This window comes from Scylla paramamosain, chromosome 26, assembly GCF_035594125.1.
Source record: "Scylla paramamosain isolate STU-SP2022 chromosome 26, ASM3559412v1, whole genome shotgun sequence".
In the NCBI taxonomy this organism is placed as follows: Eukaryota; Metazoa; Arthropoda; class Malacostraca; order Decapoda; family Portunidae; genus Scylla; species Scylla paramamosain.
The window spans coordinates 172,501-183,518 of record NC_087176.1 but is presented as its reverse complement, the minus strand read 5'-3'; the positions used below and the strand labels follow the sequence as shown (position 1 = coordinate 183,518).

Sequence of the window (11,018 nt, the reverse complement as noted above, 5' to 3'; positions counted from 1 at the left end):
TTTATATGCTTCCCACTACAGTCTTAACTAAACTTTCATGCAGACATAACACTTGGAGCTCACAATAGGACGCGCTAACTTGCCCTGCTGACTTATGGAGCACTAAGATGAACTGGTGGCAGAAAGCTCTTATAAGAGTGACTGATGCCATACACGGTCTCTCCATCAAAGTGGATTGTTCCTTCCCTCATGACTTGTGACCGACATGACTGGACAGAAAGATGGATCCCTGACTGATCTGGAGGATGAATTGCTGACTGGGTGATAGAAGAGTGACTTACTGACACGATAGGATTATTAATTACTGACTAGATGGGAGGATTTAGTGACTGGAGAAAATTACTGACTGCTGACTGAATGAAAGAATAAATTATTGACTGGATAAGAGAATGAATTGCTTACTAGATAAAGGAATAAATAAATGACAGGGTAAGATTAGAAATTACTGACTGGATAAGAATGAATTACTGAACTGACTGAATAAAAATGAATTACTGATTGAAAAGATAATTAATTACCGACTGAATAAGAGAATGTATAACTGAATGAATAGGTTGATAACTGACTGACTGAATAAAGGAATAACTGACTGGGTAAGAGAATGAATTATTGACTAAAAGGAAGCAAGGGTTTGAATGATAAGGAGGTAAGCTGATAATTGAAAGAAAGTCCTTTTTCACTCACTGGATGAGAGAGAGAGAGAGAGAGAGAGAGAGAATTTTGTGTTGCTTAGTTTTGAATAGTAAAGATTAGAATGATGAAAATGGAATAAAGATGAAGCAGTGAGTCGTGTATGAAGAATGAATTAAATCTGACTGGCCACAAATATAATCTAAGTGTCTCTTTTTTCTTCCTCTTCTACTTTTACGTGATGGACGAAAATTAAAATACAGTTGGTAAGACTTACGTGATTTGCGTCGTGTTGTCTTCATTTCCTTGTGTGTTTTTTATTCCGTTACCTTCTCTTGCTCTGTCGTGTCCTTTTCTTGTATGTATGTCACACTTAGCACACTTGTGACACAGACTTCTTACACACACTTTTACTTGCTCGGCACATGGAAGCTTTCTGTAGGAACACCACCACGTCACACACTGATTGCAGATACAGTCTTCTTTTCTTTTCTTTTCCTGTTTTTTTCCTCTCTCTTTTCACTTCAATTTTACACTAGAGTCATCCTTATAAATGGATTACAAGGGAACATTTTCACTCGACAATATCAGGTAACTAACTCGTGTTCACTTCATGGCATAGTATAGCTAATGACGTGTGCGTGATTTAACACACACACACACACACACACACACACACACACACACACACACACACACACACACACACACACACACACCACTTCAAAAAAGCACATCTCGTCTTCTTGAGCCAATCACCACAGCAGCAACACGCCACATTCCTTATCACTGAATCAACAGTCAGTATCCACGGCTCTTGGCACTGGCTGGCACTCTGCACTGGCACAAACAGTCTGGGCCGCGGCGTGTTACGTCACCGTGGTGCTCGAGGGGGGCAGGGGACAACACCGGGCCCGTGATACGCATCGTCTCACTCACGTCCAAAAAAAAGTCCCCCAGGCGGTCCAGGTGGTGGTGGTGGTGGCGCAGGCAGGTGGTGCAGGCCCCTAGCAGGTCGCCGCAGCTTGCACGCGCTTCACGGCAGGCCAGGTCAAGGGCAGGACGGGAATGTGGTGCCCTACAGGTGGTGAAAGGTGTGACGCCAGATGCTCTAATGCTACTGCCGACCCGCTCGCCCGCTCAAACCTCCGCCGCCGCCACCGCCGCCGCCGCCGCCGCCTCCACCTCCCTTCGGCCCCCACCCCTCTCTCACGCGCCGCACGAAGGATACCAGCTTTACTTCACGGGGTTTTTAGGCGCAGCGTGATGCACCTTCCCTTCTGCAGAGGCGTCGAGGAGCCATATCTATGGGAAGGGAGGGCGTATATCCTAAAGGCCCCGGCGGAGGCAAGGCGTTGGCTGTCGCTGCCCCGGGGAGGGACCGCGGCGGGGAGGGGGATGGGGGAGGGGGTCTGACATATCTACTTGTTTTTTTTGTTTGTCTTTTTTAAGCGTGTTTCGTGTTCTGGTCTGTCATGGTGCCCAGTGAGGTGATAAGTATGGATGTACTGAAGGAATAAAGGTACTGCTGTGTTGTACTCCTGACGTCACCATGGAGAGTGTAGAGTGTGTGTGGCGAGATCCATGGAAGCTCACATGCATCTTGGTCCACTATGTCACCTCACCTCACCACAGCTATCCGCATTACTTAAAATACTCATCAACGGTCTGTTCCCGCTCATCACATTAGCTTGATATTCTTACACCTGATTCACTTTTGGGGGCGTGACTTGAGTGTGAGTGAGCCACACACTGCACACTGAATGTCTGCTTTGAGGTGGAGCATTCAGGACTACAAGCAGGGCAGCACGAGGGACAGGAGCATTGGGAGTGAAGGCATGGGTAAGTAGGTCTGTAGGTAGCAAGTATATAAGGAAGTGATATGGTGATCTTAAGGTTTTCTTTGCTTTCATTTCTTATAACATTTTTTCCTGTGAATCTGTTCTAATGACGCGTCACAAATATTTTTCTTACTGACCATCTTCCTGTGTTTTGTTTTTGTTTTTTTCTAAGCCTGTACTAAGTAACTGTGAGGGTCTGACCAAGGATGGCTGCTAATATGATGTACTTTTTACTAAACGTGCGGAGAAATTCTTTCGGTTGACGATGCCTGATGGAAGGAATAACGTGTGAAGGAAGTACAGTGGAGGTTTTTGGGTTAAGGATGCTAATGAAAAAAATAATAATGATTGAATAACTGAAGGACATGCAGTAGAGTTATTTAGGTTAAGGATACTCGTGGAAAAGAGTAATACATGAAGGTGTTTGTTAGGTTAAGAATGTTAGTGAATAAATAAAAGACACACAAAGGTACTACTTCGGTTAAGGATGCTTTTAAAAGAACAGCAATAATTTAATAACTGAAGGATAGTTATGGAAAAAAATATATAATAACTGAAGAACATGCAGGGGAGTTGGTTAGGCTAAGGATACGTTATAAAAAAAATATCAGAAGGAGAGATGCAGATGAAAGGCGAGGAAACTATACAAAAGGCAGGCTGTGGGATGACCAACAACAGATATCATGACAGAAAGCAGCTGTAGTTGTGAGAGACTGCACACCGCACATGCCACGCCTTACTTCAGAACAAGCACCTACATTCATAAAGACATAGCAGACAGACAAGGAAGAGGCAGAGAAGCACAGATTACCCAGGCTGAGTGAGGATACACCGGTGAGAGAGGTATTAAGGTATTATAGTAGGAATGAGGCAAGATTCCAGGGGAGTTATACATTTGTTAGAACAAGACTCTGCACTCATAAAGACAATAGTTAGCGGACAGACAAGGAAGGGGTGGCCAAGGTTACCCAGACTTAGTGAAGATACACGATCACACAGAGAGAGAGCAACACAGCCACACAGCATCAATAGGCAACACAGCACAGAAACCACATGAAGGCACACTAAACAAAGACAGTCATGATTAGAGACAAGCAAGGAAGAAGATAGTGGCATTAAAATGAAGGGACGGACAGAACTTACTTGTCATTATCAAGACGGACAGGAAACGTGGCATCACAACACAGCACAACACACAGACACACAGGAAACACAACACCAGTGACAATGAACCAACATAATGCGTTAAAAGAGGAGAAGGGGAAGAGAAAGAAACATTAGGAACATGCAGCTTCTCAGCATTTTACCTTAGACAAACACAAATAATAGAGAAAAGAACTGCGACTAAACATTATAGATATGAAAACAAGAGAAGATTAGCAGGAAACGAGAATCATAAATAACAGAAAATACCTCATAGAAAAGGCTGACATAATTTAGGAGACCATGAAAGGTGGAAGAAATAACACCTTGACAGTTTTGGTGAATGCAGGACAGACTTGGGATGGGGAGACGGGGATCATAAGCTATAATACAGAAATGTCTAGCAAGGAATAGGGAAGGTTATTACACTTAAAAAGACCATGAAGGGAGGAGGAAACAACACCAACAGGCAATTTTGTTGAGATGCAAGAGGGTAAGCTTTGGAAGGAGATGGAGGGACAAGTTTTATCATAAGGTATAACAGAAAAAAAAATATGCCTCACAGGGAAGGTTGGCATAACACTTCAGGCCGTAAATGGGGGGGGGGGGAAACAATACTAACACCCAGTTTTATGGAGATACAACAAGACAAATTTAGCAGGAAAAATTTAATCACAAGGTATACTAGAAAAAAAAATTGTTGTAAGGAAACTAAATATTATACTTAGGAAGGCGGGAAGAAACATCACTAACACAGCATTTTTGTGGACACGCAGGAAGACAAGGTTAGCGAGAAGGCGGGAAGCGTGAGAATGTACTGGAAAAACATCACTTAGGAGGACTGCTAGTGTTTATGTTTCTGATAGAGACACTCAGAGCATCAGTTCGTCTAGACCCATAGGTTAACCCTTACAAATTTGTGGTACTGAAAATTGCCAACTGACGGGAAAGGAAAGGCGAAAGTTGAATGTCTGTAAAGGTGATATTAGCATGACAGGGAACCAGAGTGAGTGAAATGACCATCGTATAGATTAGCAGGGGAAGTTGTGTGGCTGTAATGCTCGGCAGGTGCAGAATCTTTAGAGTGACAGGGGAAAGATGAGCAGGATTGGAGTGGTTGCAAGGCTTAACAGGAGAAAAGTAAGCAGGGTAAAGGCTTAGAAGGCTTGGCAGGGGCAGGATTTGCAGGGTGGGTGTGGCTGTAAGGCTAGACAGGATAAAGGTGAACAGGGAGAAGGTTTGGCAGCGGCAGGATTAGTAGAGTGGGGATGGCTACAAAGCTTAACAGGGGAAAGGTAACCAGGGTGAGCGGGTTACAAGGCTTGCCAGGGGTAGGATTAGTAGAGTGGGGATGGCTACAAAGTTTGACAAGGGAAAGGCAAGGATGGTGAGGTGACAAGACATGACAGAGGAAAGATGCACAGGGTGACGTTGCAGGACTTCGCAGGAAAAAGAAGTGCAGGGTGACAAAGTTTGTCAGGGGAGAGGTGGGGAGGGTATTGTGACAAGGACTGGCAAGGGCAGGATTAACAAGGTGTACATGGCTACAAAAGACTGGCAAGGACAGGGTAAGTGGGACTGATAGGAGTAAGGCAAGCAGGTTTTATCATGGCTAGAAGACTTGACGAGGGAGAAGAAGGAAGGGCAGGGTGAGGAGGGTTGGCAGAGGAAAGGTGGGCGGGAAAAGGGTGTCTGCAGGCTGCTCACTCACATTTCACTCTTAGTCCAAAATTTCATACCAAGCAGCAGTTAACGAGCAGAGGCGTGGATTGTGTGGGTGGGCGGAGGTGGACCCTAACTAGTGGCGCCAGGTGTGTGATTTATTAATAAGCAAGACCAAATTCTTCATCTATCAGTGAGATGCATCGCTTGCCTTTTATGTAATTCCTGCACCGACTTTCAAGTATTAAAAGCAAGATTGTTTTTTTGTTTTCCATACGTGCGCTCGTTTCATAGCTTTCTGGTGTGTGTGTGTGTGTGTGTGTGTGTGTGTGTGTGTGTGTGTGTGTGTGTGTGTGTGTGTGAATTTTGGATTTGTCTTGTCAGTTTTTATCTTTATTAGATGCATATGAGAGAGAGAGAGAGAGAGAGAGAGAGAGAGAGAGAGAGAGAGAGAGAGAGGGGGGTGATGATGATGATGATGATGATGATGATGCTTGTTTGTTATTCTGTTTTCAACATTTTTAAGAGCACATTGATGGGTAACCGCGCAAGAATTAACTTACTGACTTTTTTTCTTTTAATCTGTAATATTTGTATGAATCTTTTCTTTCCTTAAATTTTAGAAAATACTTCTTTTTTATATTCTGGCTTTTGTTTCATAAGATTTTGTTTAGAGTCATGTCATACTCAATTCTGCTGCTTATGCATTTCATTATTATTATTCATTGCTAATTCAAAGTTAAAAGATTAGGCAGCATTTCCTTTATTATATTGACTTCGATTTAGTGAACAGAAGTGAAGTCAGGTGAGGTGAGGTGAGGGTCAGGTGAGGTGAGGTGTTGCTGGTCAAGACGTGATGTGGTGTCATAAGGGGTCATTGTGTGGAGTGTTCTGTGGTGGGGTTACTGTGGCGCCTTGGGGAATAACGTGTGGCGCCCTGAGATGTGTTCTGTGGCGGGGTGACGTGTGGCGGCCTGGGGAGTGTTCTGTGGCAAGGTGACGTGCGGCGCCCTGGGGAGTGTTCTGTGGCGAGATGACTGTGGCGCCCTGGGGAGTGTTCTGTGGCGCCTTGGTCTTGCCACCGGATCTTGAAAGCTCCTTGGGCCTCTAGCTGTGGAGGCCTGTGTTAGACAGAATGGCAGTAGAGGCTGTGGTGGTGTGGTGGTGAGAGTGGCCTCAGGTGTGGTTCCGCAGTCTTGATGCCTTCACTCTTGGCGGCACCGTCTCGGGGATACTCAGGTGCTGGCTGGATGTTTGGTTCGGTGCTGTCCTGCTGGCCGCCTCACCTGCAACATTGAGTGGGCGTTAGTCGTGTTTCACCTCAGGCACGCACTTAGCACGCGTGAAGAGAGTTATTTGTGTTAGGTACAAATACTAGACATGGGCAGACTAAAGGCTGAAAAAATGGAAATAAAAATTATACTGGGATTAATAACATGGACATTATTATCTAGCGATTATACGTTTTTTTTTTTTTTCAGCCACAAATTAATCTACAAAACGTTTTACTTGAGATTGAAACATTAGACACTAAAAAGCTTAAGGCTGTAGAGTTATTGGAAACATTTTTAGTGTTAGTCATTATGGAGCTTAAGAGAAGATTAGATAAATTCATGAATGAGGATGACAGGTGGAAACAGATAGGTATGTTATATTCAGGGACTGCCAAGTGAAGGACTGGCAGCTTCTTTCACCTTCTCTTATGTTCTTATGTTCTTATGAAAAAAAAAAAAAAGGGAGACGTTAAACTGGAAACGATATTTAGATTAAGAATTATGGCATCATTTTCGGATAATTGTACATTTACACAGTTACAAATTAATCTGCTGACATACATGGAAGTTTGTCTCGTTGAAACAAAAACTTAAGACCGTTTCTACACACACACACACACACACACACACACACACACACCTATAGTCAGTGGTAGATCTTTCATTTCGATAAAACTTATAAACAATGGCCAGCACATGAGACGCCTGACGAAAGCCAGCGGTGTTAGAAAGTGTGTAGCGTGCACTTTGGACTCAGCTACACACAGCCTTTGGTGCTCGTGCTGGCTAAGATGACCGCACGCCTTACCACGACTTTACCACTTTAAGAAGCTGCACCAAAAAGGCATTATAGGAAACGGTACTTGTAATTTTGTACGTTATAGAAAAGAGTGAGAGTTTTGATGACCAAGACTTCACTACATCATGAATTTGCACCAAAAATGGATAAAAGGAAAAGGTAACTGTAATTTTGTGCATTATGGAAGAGGTGACAGTTTTAGTGAAGACAGGAGTGTTAATCAGTGGTGTGGAGGACAGGTGCTGCAGGTAATAGGAGGATATGTAGAACATATGATGGTCCTGCGTCAGATTATTTGTCTTTGCTGAAGAAGCCAAGAACTGAGTGAACGTGATTTGTGTTAGTCAGACCGAACTTTCCTGTAAAGGAACCGTAATCCCCTGACTATTACATTTCTGATTATTGATGTTCATTGGTGACAGAGACGATATTTGTTGAGTCTTGTATGACTGACGAAAGAAAGAAACAGAAAGTGATCGTTTCAATAGACTGAGGAGGAGTAGGTGGAGCAGGTGGTGGTCACTTCAGCTGACTGAGAAGGAGGAGGAGCAGGAGAAAGAGGAGGAGGAGGAGGAGGAGGAGGAGGAGGAGGAGGAGGAGGAGGAGGAGGATAAGGAAGAACAGGTGCAGATTAAGGAGGAAAAGAGTTATGTGGTGGACATCTTAAGTTCGAGTCTTTTCCCTAATCTGAAGAAAGGATTGTTCAACAGTTGATGGTCGTCCACACTGCCTCATTCTTCACCCCACCTCGCCCCTCACCGCCACACGAGAGCAGTGCAACACAAACCCTCCCACTAGCACACCCTGCATCTCCCCTCGCTCACTCTCCCTCTCATTCTGTGACAGAGACTTCAACGCTCCCAGGCCAGGCTTTGAGGCGCTCTTAACCTGCTCATCTGTCCCTTCCTTCAACAATCCTCCCATTCTCCCATTGCTCCCCGTCGCTCCCTCCCCACGTAACTGACCCTCTGTACTTTGACCTGTGCACTGACGCGGGGGCCGACAAGGAACAGGCAGGGAAGGACTCACTTTGACCTGAAGACTTGACGGAAGCAGGAGTATTGAAGGAGAGATGGGTGAGGACGCGGCGGCATTGTGGGTAGTGTCGGCGTGTTTCCTCAAGGCGGTATGCTGGCGTGGTAGCATCCCGTGAAGATTTTAGTGTTTAGGTGTTTTGTGAATGCGTAGCGGGAGGGCGTGAGGGCGTGAGTGGTCAAGAACAGGACAAACGAGCGGGGCACGAGGAAGGTTGCTTGCTGTGTCCCCCCGCACGCCGCCTCTACCCAACCCTCGTGGCACCTCGCGATACCCAAGGACAGGGCCGTGTTTCCCCCAGGTGGTGGCAAGTGGTGTGTGGTGTTTCTTGGTCAGCGGGTGTAGGCACTGGCCAGCGCACACCCGCCGCGATTCACACGCACACACTGACACGTTCTGCACATCGCCTTCTGTCACTGTCACACACACGGCTGCTGTAAAGAGGTGCTTGAGCGTCGAAGGCTGCACCACACACAGCACACTCAGCACACACTCAGCACCTCTCTCTGGCACTGCGGGAGGTGTTCCTTCGGGCGTCTGGGAGTCGGGCGGTGCGGCGGCGGTGTGGCGGGACGCAGCGGTCTTGCCTTTCCTCCTGCCTGTGCCGCGGACTCCTCCCCAGCTGTCACTGTTCCTCCTTCAGCGAGGCGTGATCCTCTCGCCGTCGTGTCACCAACAGGCCTTGGCAGGCAGGCGGTGCAGGGCCATGGCGGGGCGTCAAGACAGAGGCGGCGTATCACAGGGTGGCATCTGGTGGGCGAGACGAGAACTACCGTGGAGGCGGCGGCGGCGGCGGCGGCGGCGGCGCGGCGGCGGCGGTGGTGGTGGTGGTGGTGGTGGTCGTGGTGTGGTGATGCGTCGCCGTCATTGCGCATAGCCCTTCCCCGCCCCATCTCTTCTCCCCTCCCCCTCTTGTTCCCATCTTTCAAAAGTACTCCTTCTTTCAATCTTTCGTCATAATGCAACGGTTTTGTTAACCTGATAATAAGAACTTACTCATTTATTTTCCAATTGTCTCGTGCATTGGAAGAGTTAGAGTGATTGCAACACTCATTACATAGACACTTGTGGTGGAATCTATCATTAAACTTACGTCATATTGATTACCGCCTTGATGTGGAGCACATCTGTAGTAAACAAAGGTCATTACTCAAGCCAAGGCCACGCCAGGAGTCTTGCGTGGCCTCTTATGACCCAAGGTCCCCTCACGTGCCCACACTGACTGTCCTCCTAAGCGTTTCCTGACAGGGTCGTGATGAACCTTCTTGGGCACGCCAGTTGAGGGACACAGGTGGGGTGTGGGCGTGGGCACAGTGGACGTAGGCGGAGGGTGTTAGGATGTGGGCGTGCAAATAATACGTGCTGTACGGCCCCGTGAACTGCTGGAATAAAGAGAATGTGATGTGAATAGTTTGTATAGCTGACTGTACGCGCGCTTGCGTGTGTGTGTGTGTGTGTGTGTGTGTGTGTGTGTGTGGAGTTGCAAAATGGCCGAAGCATATGTTTTCTACGGCAGCCAAAATGGGGTGGCTCCTCCTCTCCTTCTCCCGTGTTTTGGCAATGGATTTCAAAGCAAAACTCGGCGCAATGAAGAGTGTGACTTTAAATGCCAGCCTTCTTAATTTGTAGCACTTCACTTCCCGCTGATTAATCTCATTTCCTTTTGATGTGTCGACCTTTTTGGTGATTTTACACTATCAAAATCTTGTTATAACTATCACTGTTTTAATCTTCTAAATTAGTTGCTTTGAAAATTTTGTAGCGGCGCCATACGACCGCGATGTTGCGGCGCCTTCCCTTCTTTTTCAATCAGTCAAGGAGTGTGTGGCCAGTAATAGCAGTGGGCAGCGGGGCACGAAGCTGCCTAAAGCAGTACCGGTACATCTATAACTGAACATTGCCTACAGCAACACTGATACACCTATTCCCTGCAGGCAGCCAAAGCGACACGTGATATTAATACACGTTCAGCATCAGCTACATTTTACTGTAAGAAAAGATGCCATTAATATTGAAGTTAATAGTTTGAATGTTGCGGTATATTTAGGAGTGAACATTGTCTAGAGCAATACTGATACATCGATTCTCTGTGGGCAACTAAAGCAATACTTGATACAGACGCACGTTCATCATCAGCGATACTTTACTGTAAGAAAAGATCCCACTAATGATAAAGTTTGTAGTGTGAATGTTTGAAGCAGTACGACGAGTGCAACTAAGGCTTGTATTTAATGACTCCCACGATATAGACGTTTATATTTAAAATTGTAATTTGGGTATTTTGATGTTTTACAAATTACATAAATAGTGACCTGTAGAAAATTTGTTAATTACTGATGTATGGATATAGGAATTTTTTCTGTAGATTCTGATACTGATTCAGTGATGCTGTGATTCAGTAACTTGAGGTAACACTGCTGCCCGTCAACACTTCCCATCGATATTTGTGATCGAGACATATATAGCGACACTAATTAACTAACTCTCCTCCTCCTCCTCCTCCTCCTCCTCCTCCTCCTCCTCCTCCTCCTCCTGCTACTACTACTACTATTACTACTACTACTACTACTAATACTAATACTTCTGCTACTGCTGCTGCTTCTGCTGCTGCTGCTACTGTTGCTACTGCTACTG

The 11,018-nt window shown here is 45.8% G+C and overlaps 1 long non-coding RNA gene across 1 annotated transcript in view; it reads right to left on the bottom strand.

The window, feature by feature from the left end:
* Positions 1-9,318: 9,318 nt before the first annotated feature.
* LOC135113873 (uncharacterized) overlaps positions 9,319-11,018 on the bottom strand; it is a 15,013-nt gene continuing 13,313 nt past the window's right edge. The window contains exon 3 of the long non-coding RNA XR_010275097.1: positions 9,319-9,766. This is a non-coding gene — a long non-coding RNA (uncharacterized LOC135113873). The remainder of the gene's footprint in view (positions 9,767-11,018) is intronic.